At 37.6% G+C, this 25,186-nt stretch overlaps 1 protein-coding gene across 2 annotated transcripts in view; it reads left to right on the top strand.

Annotated features, from left to right (window-relative positions):
• Positions 1-25,186, top strand: part of LOC133650867 (CXXC-type zinc finger protein 5-like) — a 43,951-nt gene that overhangs the window by 13,409 nt on the left and 5,356 nt on the right. The window lies entirely within an intron of this gene.

Raw genomic sequence — 25,186 nt, forward strand, 5'->3', positions numbered from 1 at the left:
GAAAGCGAGAAAAGAAAACAGTTTTTTTATTAAACTACCCAAGGTGCAAACCCTTTTCTCAGTGACACCGAATTATACGTGCTCGACACGGCAAGGGCTACTGTCATTGCAGGATGCAAAGGTGACATTGAGAGTGATGCTTTTTCATCACAAGTCAAGTATTAAATCGCTCAAAATGGTAAAGTATTGTTACCGAGGTTCTGGTATAGGCCTGGGCGATATGGCCAAAAATAAAATCCCAGTCTTGAATAAAATACTCCTGTTAACAAAAATATATTATAGCAGATTGCATGCAAATAAATAATAATATCCAACACTGAAATTATTAAAGTGCAAACTAAAAACTTCTGTCTTGAAAAAACAACAACTCCATGAATAAACATGTAGCATTGCACAATACATGAAAATAAATAAAAATCTCCATCATTAAGATTATTAATGTAAAAACCTAAAACTTCTGTCTTGAATAAAATCCATCCATCCATCCATCAAAGTTCTACCACTTTGTCCCTTTCTGTAAATCAAAATGTAATATTATACATTGTGTGCAAATAAATAATCAAGTAAAACATTGAGAAGACTATACAATAGATTTAGTAAGTGGATGAAGGCAGGCTTTTTCATTCACACATCTTGGCGGTGTGCAGAACAATCGCTTAAGTGATCAGTCTCCACCGTGCTTCTTTCTCATTATACATGGGATCATGATACATACCTGGTGGAAATTATTCTACCACAATAAGATGCATTTTAACCAGAGTTTGTTTGTTGTTGTGGTCTTGTTCGGCTTGTAGAGTTGCATTTCCGGCACTTGACTGGAGGCTTCGGTTTCCAATGCTGGAATAAGTTTGTGCTGCTGCCTTTTTTAAACAAACTTTGCACCGTGCCGTCATTTGTTCCGCGCCTGTTTTTTCGCAAAACCAAAGTACTGACAAATTTTTTGTTTTCTTTGGAAGAAACGTCTTACTCTCGTTAGCATTAGCCATGTTTTGAATCTATGCTAAGGAAGTAAGGGGACAAAAAAAAAAAGTTATTTTTTTAAATTGACTGCAACAAAAACCTCAAATTTACTGATAAAATCGATATATCGCCTAGGCCTAGTTTGGTAAGATGTAGTGCAAGCTAAGCAAAAAGGACGGCAGACAGGAAGTCAAGAAGCGTTTTTTTTAAATATTTTAGTCTACAACAATCTCGTCTTTCGTTCAAACAAGAGCTCTCTTTTTTCCACCAGTCACACACTTCCAGGCTTCACAAAAATAGCGGTATGTGTCACATCCGGTCAAACTGTGCTAACAAAATAATGTCCTCCAAAAACGGGCTTACATTATATTAAATATGGATTAATGTTTCTATCAGATACAGCGAAAGCGGTGGGAAAGCGTTAATATGCAGCTCGCATGGTAGTTTTTAACAACATGGTACAGTATATTACCATGTTGTTTTTGTTATGTGGCAAGCCCAAATGACTAGGTTTGCCTTGGCCCCCCAAATCACTACACACGCCCCTGAATACAGTATTAGGAGAATAAAGGAAATTACGTAGCCGATATCCAAAAATGTGTTTATCAGACATCCCAGTGAGGTTAATATATATATATATATATATATATATATATATATATATATATATATATATATATATATATATATATATATATATATATATATATATATATATATATATGTATTAAAACATATCAGCGGGGGGTCTGAGGAGCCATTTTGAAGTTAAAGACATCTTACCATTTTTACGGCATTTCCTACCTAGAAATTCAGTAAAAATGCAAGAAAACTTACCAATGGTTTCTATCTATTAGATGCTATAAACTGAAAGCCACACCTCTTTTTCATGGCTGTAACACATCATAAATAGTTAATTGTTTTTTTTTTTATACCTTCAATATAGCAAATATTAGCCATTCCAAGAATGTATGCCCATCCATCCATCCATTTTCTACCGCGTATTCCCTTCGGGGTCGCGGGGGGCGCTGGAGCCTATCTCAGCTACAATCGGGCGGAAGGCGGGGCACACCCTGGACAAGTCGCCACCTCATCGCAGGGCCAACACAGATAGACAGACAACATTCACACTCACATTCACACACTAGGGCCAATTTAGTGTTGCATCCATAATTAATTTCATTTGTTCATTATTTTTGTTGACAAAATATCTTCACCATATCAATGCGAGCCATTCTAAAATGTACAAAATCCATAGCTTATGACATTAGTTCAATGTTTTGTCTGGTTTAAGAACATTTCTTCACTCCATCACTACAAGACATTTCATGGATACATGGGATATTATAGATATATTTGATAACAAATATTGTAATTGTAAAAACTCAAATATTTTGTTGAACTAGAACTACTAGTAAAGTCATGGATGTAAGATTGCATTCATGGTTTGTTTGTTGTTTTTTCAATTATAACAAAGATTTTTAATACAAGTAGTTTTGATAAATTCATGATTATACTTTATAGTGGTTTTTAGGCAACTTTGGCCATGCAGCACTAGATTTAGTATCGAGTTAGTGGGTTTAATATTTTAAATCATGACATAGGAAGTGTATTACAGCACTCGTGTCGCCACAAGAATATATCCTGTTTTCCCCATCTACTGGCTACTTTCATCCTCTTTACTGCCTAACTCGTTAACCTATACTATAAGACGGTCCAAACTCAACATTTTTTAAATCATTCTTCACGCGCAGCCAGGCTTAGCCTAGCATCGCTATCTCCAAAAACATCACCACATGCATAAACTCGAGTATGGCTTCATGTAACAATTCCACACTTCTATTAGAGAGGTTGTCTCTGATAGAGGGACGTGTCCACATGTTAGACAGAAAAACACAATTTAGACCACGTGGACAGTTAGCGCAGGCTGCACAAGGCCTAGCTTTGGCTCTAAGCAGACAGCTAGCAGCCGAGTTAGCAGTGTTATATGGAAATCTAAAAAAAAAAAAACCACTTGGCTAAGAATATAGCGGAATTCGACTAAATAGCAGACATCTGGGATCCCAGGAACATACAAACTTGGAAGTCCTGGAAACCAAAGTGTGAATTCATATTTAAGCATTTAATACAACTTTCTGGACACAAAAACACGATATGTGTGTAAACGCACCATAAAACTGTGGCAGTCCATTTTGTCCAGGTATTAATGAAGGTGGTGCGGAGTGAACGAGAGGAAAGACATGAGGTCCCCGTGCGGCTCAACCTCACCCATCGCTAGGGCTGGATAGCGTTTAAAATTTTTCGATACCAGTACCAATACCAGTACCCTTAAAATGATACCGATACCAACTGAGTACTTCATTCGATATTAATCATGTGAAAAGAATGCAATGTGTTGCGTAATTGTCACCACTCCTTCCCATTCAAGATTTTTACACAAATACATTTTGAAAGTGCTCAAATATTTACTAAATAACTGTACAAACATGAACAACAAAGTATTATTTCGGCTGTGTAATTAGCGAGTAAGCTAAGCTAGCGTTAGCTCACATGCCTACGACATGCACAAAACGATTTACTTGACAATACATGTTTTAACACACAAAGGATGAGTACTGTTAACATAGCAACCATTTATATATTACCTGAAGTTATCGACGGTTGAGCAGTGATTGAGTGGTTGAGCACCTGTTGAGATGACGACGACGATGCTGGTGTTGTAGAAGCCGGCTTTTTAAACACAGTACAGTTCTCCACCCTTAAGTTTGCTCCGTGCTTGATGAGGTGTTTAATCATATTGCTAGTATTCCCCGTTTTCCCCGAAATAATCTTGCCGCATTGTATGCATTTATTTGCACCCGGCGCCAAAGGCGTGTAGTACAACCATACCTTTGACCGTTTTGCTGCCGGCATCTCGGAATGATGACAATTCTGCACTGCTTCAACCCGCTTTACCGCCATTCAAACTATCGTTGTTGCTGTGGTGGACCAATCACATGGTGCATTGAATCGAAGAACGCTTGCAATGATTGGCTGCGAGCAAAACCATAGAAATAGTAATTTTTTATTGATCTGGGTACAAAAAGAACCGATTGCAGGTTCGGTTGACAGACGCAGTTTCGATACTACCGGGTTGTTTCGGTCGATACCTGAAAGGTATGGAGTACCGATACCCAGCCCTACCCATCGCCCGCTATTAAGTAGCTGTAGGAATTCATGCTCAGCCGCTGTCTTGACCAGCTACCTTGCCTTAACCAAAGCATTTTCAGTTTGGTCACGTTTTGCTTACGTGTGTATACAAATGTTTTGGCTAAATTAAGCAGAAAAAAAAAACTGCGTTATTTGGCAAAGTGATGGTCATTGTGTAAAATATGTGTTTGTGAGTAAGCGTACACGTGTGCGTAAGTACGTGCATGTGCATGTAATAAGGTCCATCTGGCCTTGGACCTGTCATCTGGAGCACCAGGTGTCAGCGTGGCACACGTGCCCCCCCCCCCACCCGCACCCCCCCTCTCTTTCGCTGCCCCCTGTCCTTCTCTCCGGTGACAGTCCTGCTCATCTAAATGGCCTCGGGAAGAAAAAAAAACAAAACGTCCTGCCCTTTCCCTCCGTCGCTCTCTGTGGCCTAACCAAGCGTGTCTGTGGTGACAGAATGACCGATCGTGAAATTAATTTTGGCAGATGTTCCAATCTAAAAAGAAAATCGACGTTCCTTATCAGTTGATGAGAGAATCACTTTGCCAGGACATAAAGACTGCTAAGTTCCTGTGTGAAAGGAGTAATGTCTGCTAATAAAGGGATTTATTTGGTCTAAATACACACTATAATGGACAGATGTATTGGGGCTCCAGGGACATGTTGTACCAGAACATAGATTTTCTCAAACTGTGATGGAAGCTTAGAATTGGTCAAAAAAAGTCGACTGAGATTCGATCAGGTTTCTAATAAAACTCTTGATTAAATGATCAATTAGAAGATGTGTTCTAGGACTTCTGTCTAAATAGTGTTCCTGTTGTGTATAATGAGTGTATGTGACATGCCCTCAGATAACGCTTGTTGTGATTGGGTGTCATAATCAAACACCTCAGCTGCACACCGACTCATTGTTTCAATGTACACCGCTACTGTAACCAGAGGGGATTTAAGTCTTAATTGATGATTTGCAATTGATGGGGTCCTAGTAATTAACCTGGCAGTGATGCCAAACACAAAAGGGTTTGAATATTCATAAATACTGATGCTGATATGGGTCATCACGTAGCTCGCAACGTCACAGTCGGCCGCATTTGCAATTATATGAAATAGGCTTAATGATACCATAAACCTGCAGCGTGTAATAGTATTCTGACTGGCTGATACTGTATGTCGGTGCTAATTCATTAATTACCTAGAGATCTATACTCATTTAAATTGTATTTGTCATCATATTTAGAAAATGTGTAAAGCCTGTGTCCCTCTTTATGTTTCTTTGTAATTTAATTAGCCACATTTAGCATAACAGTATTATAATGAATGTTATTAAAAGGATTACGCTGTGGTATAATTCTCTAGTAATGCCAGAGCAAAAGCACCATAGTGTTTCAGAGCCGCACTACTCTCCCGCATCTGGGTTGATCTTGTAAAAACAATGTAGCTGTCGTTAGAAATTGGTGTTAAGGTGGCGACTGACATCAAAGTCAACACAGAGCGGAAAAAAATGGTGGCTTATGGACGGTCAATGTAAAAGAGCACACAGGTATACTGGTCATAGATTGTTGAGAGAAAGAAAAGAAACAAGTCAAAAGTAGAACAATGACATCACATCTGCCAACACAGAAAACACCTGTGCGGTGAGGTTCATGTCAGGTGAGGCACTGACTTCATCACAGTCAGATTTACAAACATATGAACCCTAAAGAGTATCTTATTCACCATTTGATTGGCAGCAGTTAACGGGTTATGTTTAAAAGCTCATACCAGCATTCTTCCCTGCTTGGCACTCAGCATCAAGGGTTGGAATTGGGGGTTAAATCACCAAAAACTATTCCCAGGCACGGCACCGCTGCTGCCCACTGCTCCCCACTGCTCCCCTCACCTCCCAGGGGGTGAACAAGGGGATGGGTCAAATGCAGAGGACAAATTTCACCACACCTACACTGTAAAAAAAAAAGACATTTGAGAAAACGCAAATTTTCAAGGCAACATGATGCGACAAGATTTTTGCGTTTTCTCAACTTTTGACTACTGCTAAGACACTGTTTTGGTACACTGTAAAAAATAATTATAGTTTTTAAGTTAGTCAGACTCAGAAATAAGGTTTCACTATGTTTAACTACCAAAACAGTGTCTGGCCAGCAGTAGTCAAAAGTTGAGAAAACGTAAAAATATTGTTGCATCATGTTGCCTTGAAAATTTGCGTTTTCTCAACTTTTTTTTTTTTTTACAGCATTGTGTGTGTGACAATCATTGGTACTTTAACTTTACACTTACAAACTGTACCACACAAAAAAACACATTTAATAAAAAAAACGTTATTATGGTCTTACCTTTACTTATAAGTGCGGGAACAGTGGTGTTCGTGTTGGAAGAGTCGTGAATGAATGAAATATGAAATCCGCTTAGCAGTCTGCAGGTGTACCTAATGTTGTGTCCCTGTTCACGGCTCCTCCGGCGCGCCGCGCGAGAATGCATTGTTGTTTTTGCACTTTTTGGCTTCTTGTTAAGTGACTTTTTTTGGGTGGATTCGGTCTTGCACGTGGAGGGTTTGGGTGTGGGCTTTGGTTGGTGTGGCCGCGGCGCTCCCGTCGGGAGGTGCGTTCTGCGGCGGAGATGCTTGGCACCAGGAGGCGGGGTTATGAGACGAGCCTCCAGTTTTATGATCGCTCAGCACTAAAAATACGTTACACACATACAGTTGTTGACAAAATACACTGTACATTATATACCTCAGCTAACTAAACTATGGAAATGTATAATATAATTCATATAGCAATACAGTCTCACTGCACAGCAGGCCAGCAGTTAGCCGAGTCATTGTGCACAATCCATGTTGAGGCACAAATCAGTGACGTGCCTCAACTGGCTGCTGATCACCGCACCGTCTCTTCTCAGTATTTGAACGGCAAATGTGAAAACAAAAATAAAAATAATCTAAAACTGGTGAAGTTAAATGGAAAATAACTTTAGTATAATCACTGGATACATATAACAATTTAATTGTTTTTTTTTCTTTTTACTTTTGTTTTCTTTCCATGATGGCAGGTGAGGCCGTGCCTCCCCTGCCTCTAGTGATGGCACGCCACTGATATATATATATATATATATATATATATATATATATATATATATATATATATATATATATATATATATATATATATATATATATATATATATTTATATATATATATATATATATTATTATATATATTTATATATATATATATATATATATATATATATATATATATATATATACATATATATATATATATGACCCCCAGTATGAGATGCATTAAGCTACAGACCCCCATTTAACGGCATTTATATCTATGTACCCACATGTATAATATCATTGTTAATGTAATTGAGAGTGTACAAATACAGCCAATAACAACTACCTCTAGGGGTCCTTGCACCCCACTGTATTGTGAATACTTTATTTTGCCTTTTTTTTTGTCCCACTCTTATTATGTTATTAATTTTCTTTGCCTACAGTAAAAAAAAAAAAAAAAAAAAAAAACCCAGCATCCATCCATATCTTGACAAAAAAAACAATGACTTGTGTGTTGTTTAGGAACAGTTGCTAATAGTTATGTGCAGTAAAACCTTTCATGAACTCAACTCTCCTTAGTGTTCCTAAATTTGTGTTGGGTGTTTTGTATGAAGAGAGCAGTTATGATTTTGGTTTACAGAGTAAACAACAAAAAATTAAGGTTTTGAGCATTTTATTCTCTAAACACATACATTTGTCTAAATATGGCCAAGGACATGCATTATTGTGGGTTTCCTTCACTTAATCTTCATTTCTAAAGAAAAAATCTAATCTGCAGGAGAGAATCCCTCTGCCGTTTTCAACTACTGTATTTTCCGGACCATAGGGCGCACCGGATTATAAGGCGCACTGCCGATGAGCGGGTCTAGACAGGTCTATTTTTATACAAAAGGCGCACCGGATTATAGGGCGCATTAAAGGGGGCATATTATTATTATTTTTTCTAAATTGAAAGCACTTCTTTGTAGTCTACATCAGTGGTCCCCAAACACCGGGCCGCGTCCCGGTACCGGTCTGTGGATCGATTGGTACCGGGCCGCACAAGAAATTAAAAAATAATTTATTTTTTAGTTTTTTATTAAATCAACATAAAAAACACAAGATACACTTACAATTAGTGCACCAACCCAAAAAACCTCGCCCCTCATTTACACTCATTCACACAAAAGGGTTGTTTCTTTCTGTTATTAATACAGTATTTCCGGTTCCTACATTATATATCAATATAGACCAATACAGTCTGTAGGGACACAGACCGTAAGCACACATGATGGTATTTTTTTATGACAAAAAAACAAAAACAAAAACAAAAACAAAAACAAAAAAAAATACCATACCCCCCATCCCCCGGTCCGTGGGACAAATTTTCAAGCGTTGACCGGTCCACAGTTACAAAAAGGTTGGGGACCACTGGTCTACATAACATGTAATGGTGGTTCTTTGGTCAAAATGTTGCATAGAGGATGTTTTACAGATCATCTTCAAGCAGCTTTCTGACAGTCACTTCTGGATGCGCCGTTTTGTGGGCGGTCTTATTTACGTGGCTCACCTTCGGCAGCGTCTTTTCTCCATCATCTTTGTTGTACCGGTGTAGCGTGCAAGGACGGGAGTGGAAGAAGTGTCAAAAGATGGAGCTAACTGTTTTAATGACATTCAGACTTTACTTAAATCTATAACGGAGCAGCATCTCCTCATCCGCGGCTCACTAGTGCAACAACAACACCGGGAATGTGTCCCGTGAAAAAACGTCCGGCCGGAACTCTAATAACTAAAGTTCCTTGGGTGAATAATGTAAGCTCACTATACCGGTATGTTTTAGCACTTTCATGGCAAGTTTACTGACAGATATAAGTAAGAACTTTACACTACTTTATATTAGAAATGGCAACAGTGGAGAATGAATGTCCCATAACAAGAAGATAGAGAAAAAGAAGAAGCTTATCGACTACGGTGTTTCTACAGACTACAAATGCGGATCTGTGCAAATTTTCAGGACTTATGCAGATCCCAAATACACATCAGCAGGTACCAGAAGGTCAGAAAAGTTGTTTTTGCATAATATTGCGAAAAAACCCCGCCAGATAATATGTCTTACCTTATACACACACCATAATAATACTCGTATGTTGAAGCACAGCACAATCCAGCGGTGCGGCTTCATAGCTTACGAAAGTCGTATTAAAACATATTGATAGATTTTTGAGCGCTGTGTGTAATGTTTTCAATGGAACATATACAATTTTGGTGTTGTTTACTTGAGTCATATTGCAGTCTACACGTATCTCTTATGTGTGACTGCCATCTACTGGTTGCACTTATCTTTTCATCATGGACCAAATAAAATAGCTTCAAGGTCGGTCAGCACAACCAAAATTAGGTGCACTGGGTTATAAGGCACACTGTCGAGTTTTGAGAAAATGAAAGGATTTTAAGTGCGCCTTATAGTCTGAAAAATACGGTATGTTTTATTTTTGAGTCCTCAGCTTGAAGCGTCCCTCTGTCTCCGACTCCCTTGTCGTCATGTGACATGATTTCATGTCTGTTATGATTTTGCATCCTGGTTTCGAGGACCCGCCTTATCTTGCCTCTGATTGGCCAGTCCGTAATGTTTTGCCCTAACCCAGTCCTAGTGGGGCGGGCCCCCCTGGGGGGGCACAGTGAGATGCAAGGGGGGGGCACATATGACCTCGGGGAACATGCTTTTTTTGCCGTACCAAAATATGATGAAGCGTATGTAGCACTTGACTTCATTGTAACCACGGTGGGAGACGAGGAAAGACTGGTGTGTTGTTTCCTTTAATGTTAATAAGCTTACAATGAGATGCAGAGGTATATTTATAGCAATTTTATAGACAAATTATACTATTGATAGTCACAGTGGAGAGTGGAGGGGAGGCGCAAGGTATTTTTTTTCCCCTAGGGGGTAGGGATGATATTTGTTAAGAAATTATCGATGTCGATGCCATTATCGAATCCTCTTATCGAACCGATTCCTTATCGAATCTCTTATCAAATCCAGATAGGTTGTTGTGTGTGCACTTTGTGTGTGCACTGAGTTCCAAAAGCCATTGATGTTATGTGACTGGGCCGTCACGCTGTTTGTATGGAGGAAAGGCGGACGCGACTGAGGACAGCATGCGGACGTTAAAGGGTGAAGGTTTCAGGTGAGAGAGGACGCTAAAAGCACGCCCCCAGTGAGCATATAGTGCTGCTATGTGCGTTGTAAATAAAAAAATTGCAGACAAACACATCACCAACATGGACGAGGTGCCGCTCACTTTCGACATCCCGGTAAAGCCCACTGTGGAGAAGAAGGGGACCAGCATGGTAGCGAATCCATATGCACAACGGGGCAAGAGAAGTCGGCTTTTACTTACAACGAGACTGACTTTGAAAATGACAAGAGGGAATCTGGCGTGTTTGATGGAGAACTTGCCCAGCTGTTCATTTTGGGCACAGAAAATGAGGACTTTGATGAATTTGTGGATGAGGATTGATCAAAAAATAATGTGAGTACATTGATAGATACTTCAATAAAGTACAACCGAACTCAGCTTTGCTCCTGCTGCCTTTTTAAAACAGCGTCCATGCATGCTAGCGTATGTTTTAAGCTAGCGAATGTTTAACCATGCCTGCGCCCAAAAATACGCTGCGTCTTATTTATGCGTTAAATACAGAAATAGCACCCGTAACTGAAACGGCGCCTTTTAAATCGGTGCGCCCAATGGTCGCAAAAAAACGGTATAGTGGCTTCGATAACTGTAACCGGTTCTCAAAATTAGATTTGAATCCATGGAATCGGTTCTTTTCTTATCGAAGCATTGGGAGAACCGGTTTTCGAACATCATCCCCACTAAGGGTGGTGTAACAGAAAATAATTGAGAAGAACTTAACCTGAGGCAAATGTGACTTATAATCATCAACGAATCATCATGAATTTTCTCTGTATCTAAGGATGCTCTCATTCGTCCAGGTCATTGTATTTTCTCCGTATTTTTGGGGGGCCTGGGTTCGCAGTCCATTTTCTCTTTTTGTAGCTTGTTGCTTTCATCTAGGCAACCTCGCTACATGGGTTTAAAAATAGCTAAGTGACTATTTGAATCGCTACTTGTTCAAAAAGTAGTGAAGCTACGGCCAAGCTTCGCTACATGTAGCTTGCTAATGCCCATCACTGACAGTAGCTTTAGGACAATAGCATAGTGCAGCACTTTATAGCATCTCACGGAACAAACATGAAAAGTTGGTTCCTACTACATATTGGTCCCAAGCCAGTGGGTTGGACAAAAGTTTATGTTTTTTCTAATAGATCACACACGATGCATTCCTCCAGCGATCACAAACATTTTGCTTCCTGTTTATTATGGGAAAAAAGTAAGGGATGATGCTGTTAGCATGTTAGCATTAAAACTAGTGTGTGATGCAAATAAGCCAGCAGCAAACAAATGTTCCTCAAGCAACTGCCTATTTTAATGTAAGAGTCAACTTGTACATTCTTGTTTACAAGGCTACTTTTAATACTTTAATATATGTCAATACATCATATTAGAAACACATCATCATACAAGGTAATCATGTCATGTTTAAAGTTACCGAAAAGTAGGTAGAAGTAGGGGTTATTTAATCATACCCCTTCTTTTTCGCTTCCCGTGTTCAGTATACGTTTGTATATCAGTTAATAATTTGATAATGATAAAAGAAAAGAATAGATTTCTGAAAATAGATTTAACCGTTGGTAGATGGGCATTACTATAAAATAACTAAGGCATAAACAAATTGATGGATACATGAATAAATAAAGTAGTTACTGTTGACAGAAACATTGTTTGGTGAAATTGAGTACAGAATACTGTATATTAAAAAACCTCAAATGCTTAATAAACATACATTTGACTTAAGCATTGTATAATGAATATACTTGGCATAACTTCTGTAATAAACATAAAACAGATTATATAAAATGCCTTATTTTGTAAAAAAAGGTTAGTATAATTATATCAGATACTGTGGTTCAGGATTCTTCTTCCTAATGCCTTTTTAACACCATACATTTGTACTGTTTTTTTAACACGCTCATATTATATTAGTACATTAACTGTGAGTAAAAACTACGATCATTTGATAGAGTGATGCCAAAATTACTTCTCATATGAATCAAAACGGTGTACCTATTGACTTAAATGAGCGAATGTTCAGTCACAGAAGGACAATTGGTCAGCGTTTCAGGTGGTCGCCATACAAATGTTAGGCGCTGAGATAACAGTGACGTGGCACCTTGTCTCTAGATTTGATTTAACAGCAAGGAACTAGTACTCAAGTGTAAAGCATACCTTGCTGTCAGGTAGTCAACTGACTTAGATTATTGACACTGTTTACATGTATGTGTCGCATAAAATCGCCAGGCCTCCTTTTTTTACTGCATTTGCATCGAAAGGTTACTTGAGCGTGTCTTCTCCCAGCGTACACGTCAATACACCAGCACAGTCCAGCGAGCGTTGTGCCTATTTTAAGGGTGTTGACGGCTCATGGCGGCTCAAAGAGGAGCGTAAAATCGGCAAGTGAGGGGGAGTTTGCATGCAAGAGGCCTTTGCCACCTCGCCGCTCGCTGGCGGAAAACGTCTGGATTTATTCTGAGAATGTGACGTTTGATGGGGAAATGTGCGTTCTGGTTGGTTGTAGGCGTGGAAAAAGCCTCCAGTGGTGTCAGGCTCTGCAGTGTTGATGAACTATTAGTTGCATTGGAACTTCACAATAAAATCATCTGAAGCACCAGCGACATCAAGAGACTCGTTGTTGTTGCTGTTTGGAGTCGATAGGCCAACATTGGACTGATCAGAATGCCCATAGTCTACTCCCTCATCAACTTTCCTCCCTACAAAACCTTGGGCAGCAGCGGCTCATGCAAAGTGACAGGCGTGCTGGCTGGCACTACGACACATTTAGGACATGAGGACATAAGGGCAGACTGAGGGACAAGTTGCAACTGGAAGACAGGAGGAGAAAGAGGACTGTTGTGTAGAGCACCACTGTTTACTAAAAGAAAAATAATCAGACTGACAGACATAATCTGTGTAATGATCAAACTATTGGCATTACAAACATTTAGCTGGTCAGTCCATTTTCCATTTTCATTTCTATTTTTGTTTTTATTTCATTCATTCATTTATTTTCATTCATTCAGGGTCAAAACATATTAAAATAAATCATGAATGAAAAGGAGCAGAAATAAGTTTAAACGTACAATATCTTCCCCCTAATTCACAAAGTTACATTTGTTGTTCAACTCAGAAAACTGATTATGGCAATGTTCCTATTTCATAACATACAACAAAATTAACAAACATGGAAACAATAATTTACTCCAAATCATATATTTTCATTGTCATGATTTTAAAAAGTGAAAAGTGATTTACTTTGTTTTGTTCCCCTGCCCCGTTTGTTCCATAAACGTACATCTTTGACTGAAATGCTTATTTTCATTGTCGCTGTTCTAAATCTCAATTTATTAAAGATCTCAGTTCCTTTTAAATTAAAATTACTTTCTCTTTTAACAAATATTTTTTGAATGTTGTTTGGTAGAGTTTTTGTATGTGCTTTGTACATGATTTTTAAGATATTATACTCTACCAATTCATACATTTCAATAATTTTATCCATTTGAATATTGGGTTTGTGGGTTCCCTGTTTGCATTTCTAGGAATGATTCTTATAGCATTCTTTTGTAAAAGAAAGATTGGATTTAAATATGTTTTACAGGCACTACCCCACACTTCAATACAGTACGTTAGATATGGATCAATCAGTGAGTTATACAAAATATACAATGCTTTTTGATATAGCAATTATTTAACTTTTAATAAAATAGCAATAGTTTTAGATATTTTAACCTTTGTATAATTTATATGTGATTTGCATGACAAATGCACATAAATTATAACACCCAACAACTTGATCTCTTGCATTCTTTGAATTTCAACTCCTTCGACATATGAGGCATCTACACTGTTCCTATTACTACAAACAAATCATAAATGTATTTTTATCAGTATTCAAGGATTATCTTTTAACATCGAACCATCTTTTAATTTTAATAAATTTGTTTTGAACTACCACTAACACATCTTCAATATTCCGTCCTGAATAAAAAAAGGTTGTCTCGTCTGCAAATAAAATACACTTAAACAGTTTGGAAACCACATTAATATCATTGGCATACATGAGAAACAGTATAGGTCCTAGGACCGATCTTTGTGGCACTCCACAACTAATATTATGTAAGGCAGATTTCCTATTGTTACCTTCCATAAACTGTTTTCTGTCTTTTAGGTAACTTTTGACCCACTAATTTATCACTCCTATTATTCCCTATTTATACAATTTGTCCAATACTATTTCATAATTGAGTCTATACTGTTGCATACATGCAAGAGTAAAAAGTAAGTTAACCATGTTAAATGACAGTAAACCACTGTAAATCCTGATCTATTGTAATCCAAATAATAAGTGCTAAATAGCGTGTGCAAACTATGTGTGTACTATTAGTGAGTATGTTGCGGCAGATCTACTATGACTGCGTGTAGAATTAAGAACAAGTGCAAAAGTGTTGCAGACCGCCTTATTTAAAGGGGTCCAATTTTGCAAAACCAACTTTTCTTACTTATTGGTACCTGTTTTTGTGTATTTGGAATGGGGCCCGGGCGATATCGCTAAAAACTGAATCACAAAAAAATGTATTTATATTGGTCGATATCGATAACTATGGATAATGTCGACCAGGATGAAAATATATTAAATGTAAACATTTTTATATCCTTTGATTATAATCCCTTCAGCTACCAAGGCAGAAAGGAAAGGACATGACAAAACAACCATGGAAAAATGCTTAATAAAGTGTAACAGAGTAGTGCAAAGTGTAAACATAAGAAAATCCGAGAAGAACAATTTTTGCAGATTTACTGCCAGGAAGTTACATGGACTGTGTAACATTTAATTTGGTCTGTTATTCCTATTTAAGTATGTAAATTAATTTATGTTATTCACTAATTATTATTTAGATATTATTGGATAAAGTTTTTAATTTTAATTTGACACTTGTTATATTTTGTTATTTAATTTATTTATAAAGTCCTGCATTTAAGTCCCTACCTGTTTTTTCTGTACATCCGAATAGGGAACGGACAAGGGTTTAAAAGAAAAGATGGGTGCGATCCGTTTGAAAAAATCCCCAAAAACTGCGGGACTGTCGAGGTGACTTCCTGTTTTATCTACAATTTCTTCAGTCTCTGCAGCACTTATTTTTAGTTTCTCCTCTCACTTCATGCAGAGAATCAACAGTGAGATAGCAAGATGGCGCAACCAAACTTGATAGTTACTACTGTTACGTGATTGACTGTTTAGCATGCCTTTCTTCATACAACCAACCATTCTTCATATTATATATCGCAAACGTTTTATCCAATGCATTTTTTTTTTATATCGATTACATGTCTATCGTGATATATATTGTTTTATCGGCCCAGCCCTATTTTAATATCTGCCTAAATCCATAAATTCTGAAATCAAACCATGGAGGCATGGCAGAGCCGCAGAGATATTTATAAAGCAATCTTGCCCTCCTTCATACTTTCTCCAAACGAGCCGTTTTGAATTTGCTCAATTTGTGACCATTTTCGCAAATGTGATGTTAGCAGATATCTCCATATATGGTAGAAGTTAAGCGAAGATTTTTGCGCCATTGTCTTCCGACGTTGTAGTCAATCAGCTCCTTCTTTTCATCTGGTTCTGAGGCAGACTGTCTCATACATGCACATGCATCGTCTGCTATTGTCATTTCTCATGCAAATTAGTGTATAGTTCTAATTTATATCTGTCAGTAGACTCCATATGAAAGGGCTAAAAACTACAACATGGCTGACGGGGAGAAGGCACAGTCGGAGTGGAGGCACGTAAATAAGGCCGCCCACAAAATTAAATGTAGAAAAGAAAAATCGTTATATGACCCCTTTAAATGAGGATTTTGCCTGTCGTACATGTGCCGTGCCTATGGAGACACTCATTTCATGCACACACTGTACAACTGTAGTGTTTTGTGATGTTGTGGAAAATCCAGTGCACAGATATAATTTTTCCTAAAGCGCGATGTTGGCAACAGAAGCTATTTTTACCATGTCAAAAGGTGCACTCTGGGAGGCACCCCTGTTTTGCGATGATGTGCCAAAAACCTATTAGGTATCAATTTAACTATATGTATATATATATCTGTAGAACTGCACAGCATCTTACTTATGTAATATTTTGATTAACTTTGCTGTAGTTCAACATCAGCGCAAACCAGATTAAAAAACACTTAGTTACTCGGAGTTAATATCAGGGTTGGGTGTTGTTTACAGATGATCAAATATGATGCCAAATATGAGTGCAACAATTTGTTGACAAAAAACTAAAATAATATTTGGGTTGGATGTTGTTTATAGATGATCAAATACGATGCCAAATATGAATGCAACAATTTGTTGACAAAAAAACTAAAACAATATTTGTTGCAGACAGATTCATTTGTCGATAATAGTCGGCAGGGATGTAACGGTTTCAACATCTCACAGTACGATATTATGACGGTATTATAGCCATGGTACGATATTATCCTGGTATATATACTGCATATGAAAAAAAAAAGCTTAGTAAAAATGCCTTAGTGTGTAAACTGAAGTGGCTGGAATGTTTAGGATAAACACACTTACTGTAATTGAAAAATGTAATCATCCTTTTTACTAAGGGACGGTCGGGTTCCAGGTTCGATCCCAGCTTCCGCCATCCGAGTCACGTCCGTTGTGTACTTGAGCAAGACAATTCACCCTTGCTCCTGATGGGTCGTGGTTAGGGCCTTGCATGGTACCTCCCGCCATCAGTGTGTGAATGTGTGTGTGAATGGGTGAATGTGGAAATAGGGTAAAAGTACCTTGAAGGTAGAAAAGCACTATACAAGTACAAACCATTTACCATTTTACTGCAAAGAAGTATTTCTAAGTGCAAATAATTGTGCAGGAACATCTACTGTTTCAAGCAAATGTTTAAAAGAATAACTTACAGTTGTGGTCTTTAAAGTAACAATGTACCGGTAAACATCCAGTGTAACAAGTGTAAAATAACAATGTACAGTTTAGTGTGTTTCAACTTTTACATTATGGAAAACAGTGTCCTCTACAGAGATCATTTTTATATCAGTCTGTAAAATGTTGTTTCTCAGAAAGTTAAACTAATAATATGACTTCCTTACCTCTGCCAAAGAGGTTATGTTTTGGCGTGGGCTTGTTTGTTTGTTTGTTAGCAACATAACTCAACCGGTTAAGGACAGATTTCATGTCCAAAAAACAATTCATGTCATCTATGACGAGTATGAACACACTTCACTTTGTACACCTCACCAGTGCTGCGCTGCGCAGAGGATTCTGGGAGATGTCGTTTATTTACAGATCCGGCCAACGCTAATACACAAAAAAAAAACTAAACTCACCAAGTTTTCGTTTCATACTGTCACACGTCACGATACTATTGAGACGACTTTGACAACGAAATACCGCGGTATTTATACTAGCGTTACATCCCTAATAGTCGGTGACAACATCACTCAGGTTTTTCCGGACATAAAACGGCGACTGACAGCAACTGGAAGAGAAAAATGGCTGAAAACGCCGCAAAAAACCCCACAAACTAAAACAAAAAATATGTCAAACTTATGAATAACTCGCTCAATTTGCGAAGCGGACCTTGCTTTTCATGTTCTGTGAAGCGGGAGCGTTTAAAGCTGAGACGTGTGGGACATCTGGTAGATGCGGTCATTAACTCCTCTCAGTGAGATAGTTAACTTGTTAGCTAGCCAGCTACAGAGTGATGCACTTGTGTGAAAAATACCTTTAACTATCATTTTAGTCAAAGTCTGCCAGCTAAACTTTGTCTATATACCTGTGTGCGTCTTTCTAAACACTTCATCCTCACAAAATGCTCCTTTTTTTTGGAGGAAGCGAGATAGCTTTGGTGTTATTTTAATTTTATTGACTGTCCTTTGCTTTCATAAAAATGTTATACTTAGTTTTTAATAGCACTTTGCTTGTCTTTGCTTTAAAATTAATAAAATGTTGAAAGTTATTTTTGATTTTTGTAGCAGCCTAATGAGCAGCAGTTACAGCATAATTACTGTATCTGAATGAAGTAATCATCTTTATGATTTTAATCCAATTAGTCAACTAATCGCTAAAATATTCGTTAGTTGCAGCCCTTGTCCCAGATTGATACTTTTGGAAAAAAGGTCAAAAAAAAAAAAAAAAAAAAATGTTTCCCCCAAAAACTATGCTGAGTTTTGTGAAATGCAAAATGAAGAAATAGTACTGAAATAATTCAATATTATAAATAATATTTAAACTATTTGTTTATTTGAAAGGGATCCCCATTAACTGATGCTGTGGCAGTCAGCTCCACACAAAACATCACATATTACTGCACAAGTTACAAATTGACCAATCCACAACAAACTTTTAATTATCAGGGTAAAACCAGCAGCAAAACAGAACACGGAATGAGTGAAGAAAAAAGAAGCAATTTTTGTAGGTTGGTGAGTCAGCATCTTTTGAGGTGAAGTACAAGCAACTTTTCCCGCATTTTGGCCTGAACCTTTTAGTTAGATCAGGGGTGTCTAACTCATTTTAGATGGGGGGCCACATGGAGAAAAATGTACTCCCAAGTGGGCCAGACTGGTAAAATCACGGCACGATAACTTAAAAATAAAGACAACTCCAGATTGTTTTCTTTGTTTAAAAATAGAACAAGCCCATTCTGAAATTGTACAAATCATATAGTTGTTGGTTTTTTTGACACTTACATGTTGCGGTTAATAGTTTTCTACCTTTATTTGTCATTATTTATACTTTCCGAATACATTATGTGATAATGTTCATCAGTCAACTCATTAGCGTTAATTTTCAATCTATCATGATAAAAAAATTATATCAAAATCAAATTACAGTATGTTATTTATGTAGTTTGATCATTTTCCTCGACTGATGTACTAACATCATGTGGTTTATTTTGTACATATATAGCATCATCTACAAAGATACAAGTAATTGCTATTGTGACATCCAGTGGACACATTTAGAACAGCTGTTCTTTCATTAAAACAATTTCAGGTTAATTTTTATACTTAGCAAACTCATCCCGCGGGCCGGATAAAACCTGTTAGCGGACCTGATCCGGCCCCCGGGCCGTACCTTTAAAACCCCTCAGTTAGATGCTCACCGTCGTTTGTGCGTGTGAAAAACGAGCCTAACACCTTCAAGACAGTTGACATTTCCTCATTTTGCTTAATTTCAGGGACCCTAAATTAATAGTAAGTATTCATTTGACCTATTCTGCTTAATCAGTTGTAACTATTAATTTATATTTCTGATATGGCTGCTATCTCCTTAGTTTTTCGGTCTGGTTACTAACGTTTACGTTTGCACTGGTGCCATTATGGTACCGAGTTTCAGTACACTTCCTTACCGAACAATACTACTTATAAAGAATCTGTTGAGTGTGTGGAGATGTCTTGTGTTAAGAGAGAATATGATATTCATGCCAGTCATAAATTACATCTAGAGCAGGGGTGTCAAACTCATTTTAGCTCAGGGGCCGCATGGAGAACCATCTATTCCTACGTGGGCCGGACAGGTAAAATCATGGCATAATAACTTAAAAATACAACTACGACAACTTCAGATTGTTTTCTTTGCTTTACTTCAGCCCAAAATAGAACAAGCACATTCTAAAAAAAGGACATATCACATATAATCCTCTTGACAAAACATTTCAAGTTAGTTGAAAATTTGAGGGAAAAAATGGTGCGGTTTCAAAAACACCATGAAGAACACCATGAATTTAGACCGAATCTCAGTGTATCTACAAAGCAATTCAACTTTAAGTCACAGCCCATCTAGGATTGAACAAAAAACATAATAAAGCAAAAATAAAAACTCTTCTATGTATCAACTAGCTCATTTTGTCTTTTCCACTGTTCACTTTATTTAAATTTGCACAGAAGACAATCATTTTCACAGAACTATATCAATGTGCAGTGTCTCATACAGCATTTTAAGTGAGGTTACCAAATGTTTATTTTACTCCTATTTGTTTTACGTTGGGTTGAGGGGGAGGAGTCACAGCCCCGCTACCGTGTAGCTCTTGCCTGGTATACTTCTTCTATAAACTATTTGCTTGCCTAACAGAGTTGCTATTGCGACATCCAGTGGACACATGTATAAAAACAGTTTCTTTAAGTTAAAAATGCATCTCAATTTTACACTGACTCATCTGGCGGGCCGGATTGAACCTCTTCGAGGGCCTGATCCGACCCGTGGGCCGCATGTTTGATCTAGAGGGTGTTATTAATGTGTGGCCTCTACTGACAGACAGCTGGCGGTCTATTGGAGTTGTATTCCGATGTTTGAAAATTCCCCCTTTTCCGGTTATAGTGATTGAAACACACATAGTTCGGCATGGCTTTAATTGGCTAAAATAATGTCTCTGCATAACATGCACTTCAAGTCCCATCATGACAATTAGTTCAGAGTGGATGTCATTATCATCACAGCCCACTTTTATATTCTGTGATGTGGCAAATTGTTTGTTCTATGCTAAGACAACGTGCTCATCTCATTGAGAGGGGAACCATTGATTTTAGAAATTGGCCAATTCAAACACACAGATCCCATCTGCTTGAAGCAGTACAGTGCTAGCGAAAAAACATGTTTTTCCTTCTATTTGCTGCCACTTTCTATTGATTGCACATGTTTAATGAGGAAACGTAACAGTTAAAGTTCATCTGATGAATGTGTTTTCTTGCCATGTATTACGACACAGTAAATCCAGACCTTACCGGGGTTTTTTTTTTTTACATCTGTGTCGGCGCCAGATGTTGCTGCTGTCCTCCTGGCTGTCTCACCAGCTAAGTGCTTCTGTAGAAAGGTCGTCACAGAGACAGATGAGAGGTTAACAACACAGACCATAAAATGATGCTGCCAATATGCTGCCTGCGAAGTTTACCTTATGGTTCATATTTATTATCACTTAAGAAGCAATTTGTCTAAAAAAATGTGTCACAATCTTCTGAGTACATTCATTCATGTCTTAACAAGTGACTAAATTAGTTTGACCTCAAACATGGGTTGATAAAAGTGAGAGTTCTATACAATTTAACTGATAGTAAAGGTTAATGTTGCATTGTTACTGGACATGCAAGACTATCCCACAATGCATTGGTGAATCTTGAAATTAACAGGGGAAAGTGTTAACTTTAACATTGTTCTCTCTAGTTCAGTGGTTCTTAACCTGGGTTCGATCGAACCCTAGGGGTTCGGTGAGTCGGGCTCATCGTGTAAATAAAAACTTCTCCCTATTTGCGTATTACGGATACGGTAACAGCAGAAGTCAGACTGATTTGCAGGTGTGTAATTTGTTGTGAGTTTATGCACTGTGTTGGTTTTGTTCTTTGAACAAGGTGATCATGCATGGTTCATTTTGTGCACCAGTAAAAAAAACATGGTAACACTTTAGTACGTGGAACATATTCACAATTAATTAGTTGCTTATTAACATGCAAATTAGTAACATATTGGCTCTTAACTAGTCATTATTAAATACTTATTAATGCCTTATTCGGCATGGCCTTATTATAACCCTAACCCTCTAACCCTGGCCCTAACCCTCTAACCCTAACCCTAACCAAATAACTCTAAATTAAGTCTTTATTACTTAGAATATGTTCCCCTAGTGTCCAAAAAACTCTAAATTAAGTCGTTGTTACTTAGAATATGTACCCCATACTAAAGTGTTACCAAAAACATATAACTTTGTCTTGAATTTGAAAAAAAACCCAAAATCTTATTTTTCACTAAAGAAGGGTTCGGTGAATGCGCATATGAAACTGGTGGGGTTCGGTACCTCCAACAAGGTTAAGAACCATGTTCTAGTTATTTTCCTATGTTCTAGCTTCACAGTGTTTTCTTACAAGACTATGCAGGTTTAGGAGTTAAACATTACATTAGGTTCACAAAAGGTTTGACTACAATCACAAAGACTAGTTAGCCAGCTAGCATGCTAGGCTAACACTATACAAGCTTATTTTCTATACTAAAGGATCTGAAATGACAAAATATATGAATTTTTTTTTTAAACATGTTAAAAAATGATTAATTTACAGAGTCAACATTCTAAGTGGTGCAAATGTCTTTTTAAACTCCATTTTCACCTCGTGGTTTAGGGTTTTGCTCTCCCTTGCTAGCGCCTCCTTGTTTGGAAGAAAGTACTAGAACAGGCATGCCCACACTTTTTCCAACATACTGACAAATCAAAGAATGTGCGGGCCATTTTCACCTTAAAACTAGTTATATATATTGTATTTTTTTTTGTGCCAAAAATGCAATTGTTGTAGAAATAATGTGAAAAAAATATGAGCAAAATGTGCTAAAAAAGCTAACATGCTGAAGTGTATACCTGCTAAACTAGCATGGCTAAAATGCTAATTACGCGCCAAGTACCAAAATATATTACTCTTGAGTTGTGTACCTGAAAAAGGTAACATGCATCAGGTAGCAAAGTATGACTGATGTGAATGCCTACAAAATTGGCTCCAAAAAATGCTAGCATACTAATGTTAGCATGCTAACAAGAATCAGTAGGGTTGTACGGTATACCGATATTAGTATAGTACCGCGATACTAATGAATCATATTCGGTATTATACCGCCTCTGAAAAGTACCGGTCCTTAATAATTTTGACAAAATAATAGAATGGAAAATGACACAATATGTTACTGCATACGTCAGCAGCTAAATTAGGAGTCTTGTTAGCTTACTTACTAATAAAAGACAAGTTGTCTTGTATGTTCACTATACAAACTCGCAATATTCTATATTCAAATTTTCTGGACAGATGTGGAGTTTTATGCTTGATCTGAAGGTTAACACAAAACACATTACCTAATTGGTGTACTTATTTTTAAAGAACAATGTTAAAAAGACAGCTGGGATTTGTAGATAGGCCTAAAGTTTTACAAGCAGCACAACTAAGCGTCTTTTTTTTTTTTTTTTTTTAAACCCCAGCGCACACTGATTTACCTTTTCACTAATAGACATATTTTTGCCTACCCAGTGTTTTTATTTTTAACATCATTAATATTTAACCTGTTAATCTTTAGCCAATGTGATTTAGCAACAGTCAAGGGGGATGAGGTTAACACAAAGCATGTGATCTAACTTACTGCACTTGTTTTTATACCCCTTTCATGACTGGGCGCCGATAGACACCTGAATGCAACATGCATGGGGATTTCAGTTCCATCGTCTCGCTGTTTTTTGAGGGCGTAGGAACACACTGGTGCGTGTGGAGGTGTGTGACACATATTGGATTTGGTGTGAGAGCGCGTGTGGGTGCATGAGTCCTTCCTGCCTCACTCCAGGCTCCCTTCGCGCGTGTCCCAATTGGACTTTGCAGGACACCCGCCTTGCTGATAGTGTCTCTCCGCGTCCTGATTGGCGGGCCTCTAGCAGCACGCATGTGTGCCACTTCTGACGTGCAGATAGCCACAGTGAGGGTCGGCGGAGGGGGGTGTTGACGGTGTAGAGTGGCATCGTCATTAAGGATGGCGTGGGAGAGCGACGCGTGTGGTGGCTAAATAATAAATGTGGCCTATCGGTTTTTGTGTGAAGCCTTTTCCTGCGTCTAATGGCTCATACACATTTCATCACTCATGCCGAGAGTGGCGGGTCATTTATGAACTAAAATAGCAAACAAGCAAAGGTTCAAGCGCTTTGGTAAAATGTGTGTTCATAAATCATGTAATTTATGTTTTTATTCGCATTTTTTGCAATAATACAAACAGATACAATTAATTAATCATGTAAATAAGGATGCAGGCTACCACAGACACAAACCCTAAAAGTTTGCAATGTATTTTTTAATTTTTTTAATTATTATCTAAATTAGGGGTTCGCACACATGAACATTAAATATTTTCTTTACTCAAATGTAGTTTTATACTTAACTTCTTTAGCTTCAAATAAGATCGTCTTTTTGCCATGGGTTCAAAACAGAGAACATTTCTGGGTATGCTGACCTTTTTACATATACAGTAATATTGTACATGGTAATTGGGATTTGTTATATATTGTATATGTTATATAAAAATATAATATAATAATATAATATATCAGTATTTATTATTATATACTGTATATATATATTATGTAAATATTACATATGTTATATTTTATATTGCTACTATGGTACATTTTTTGTCGACTTAAAGGCCTACTGAAATGAATTTTTTTTATTTAAACGGGGATAGCAGATCTATTCTATGTGTCATACTTGATCATTTCGCGATATTGCCATATTTTTGCTGAAAGGATTTAGTATAGAACAACGACGATAAAGATTGCAACTTTTGGTATCTGATAAAAAAAAGGCTTGCCCCTACCGGAAGTAGCGTGACGTAGTCAGTTGAACATATACGCAAAGTTCCCTATTGTTTACAATGATGGCCGCATGAAGTGAGAGAGATTCGGACCGAGAAAGCGACAATTTCCCCATTAATTTGAGCGAGGATGAAAGATTTGTGGATGAGTAAAGTGCAAGTGAAGGACTAGTGGGGAGTTGAAGCTATTCAGATAGGGAAGATGCTGTGAGAGCCGGGGGTGACCTGATATTCAGCTGGGAATGACTACAACAGTAAATAAACACAAGACATATATATACTCTATTAGCCACAACACAACCAGGCTTATATTTAGTATGCCACAAATTAATCCTGCATAAAAACACCTGCGTGTTTGTTACGCTAGCTCCTAGCTCCTCTGCTAGCTCCTAGCTCCATAGAACACGCCAATACAATTCAAACACCTGATCAACACACACAATCACTCAGCCCAAAAGACCGTTCACCT

The sequence above is a fragment of the Entelurus aequoreus genome, linkage group LG05 (assembly GCF_033978785.1).
Source record: "Entelurus aequoreus isolate RoL-2023_Sb linkage group LG05, RoL_Eaeq_v1.1, whole genome shotgun sequence".
Taxonomy (NCBI): Eukaryota; Metazoa; Chordata; class Actinopteri; order Syngnathiformes; family Syngnathidae; genus Entelurus; species Entelurus aequoreus.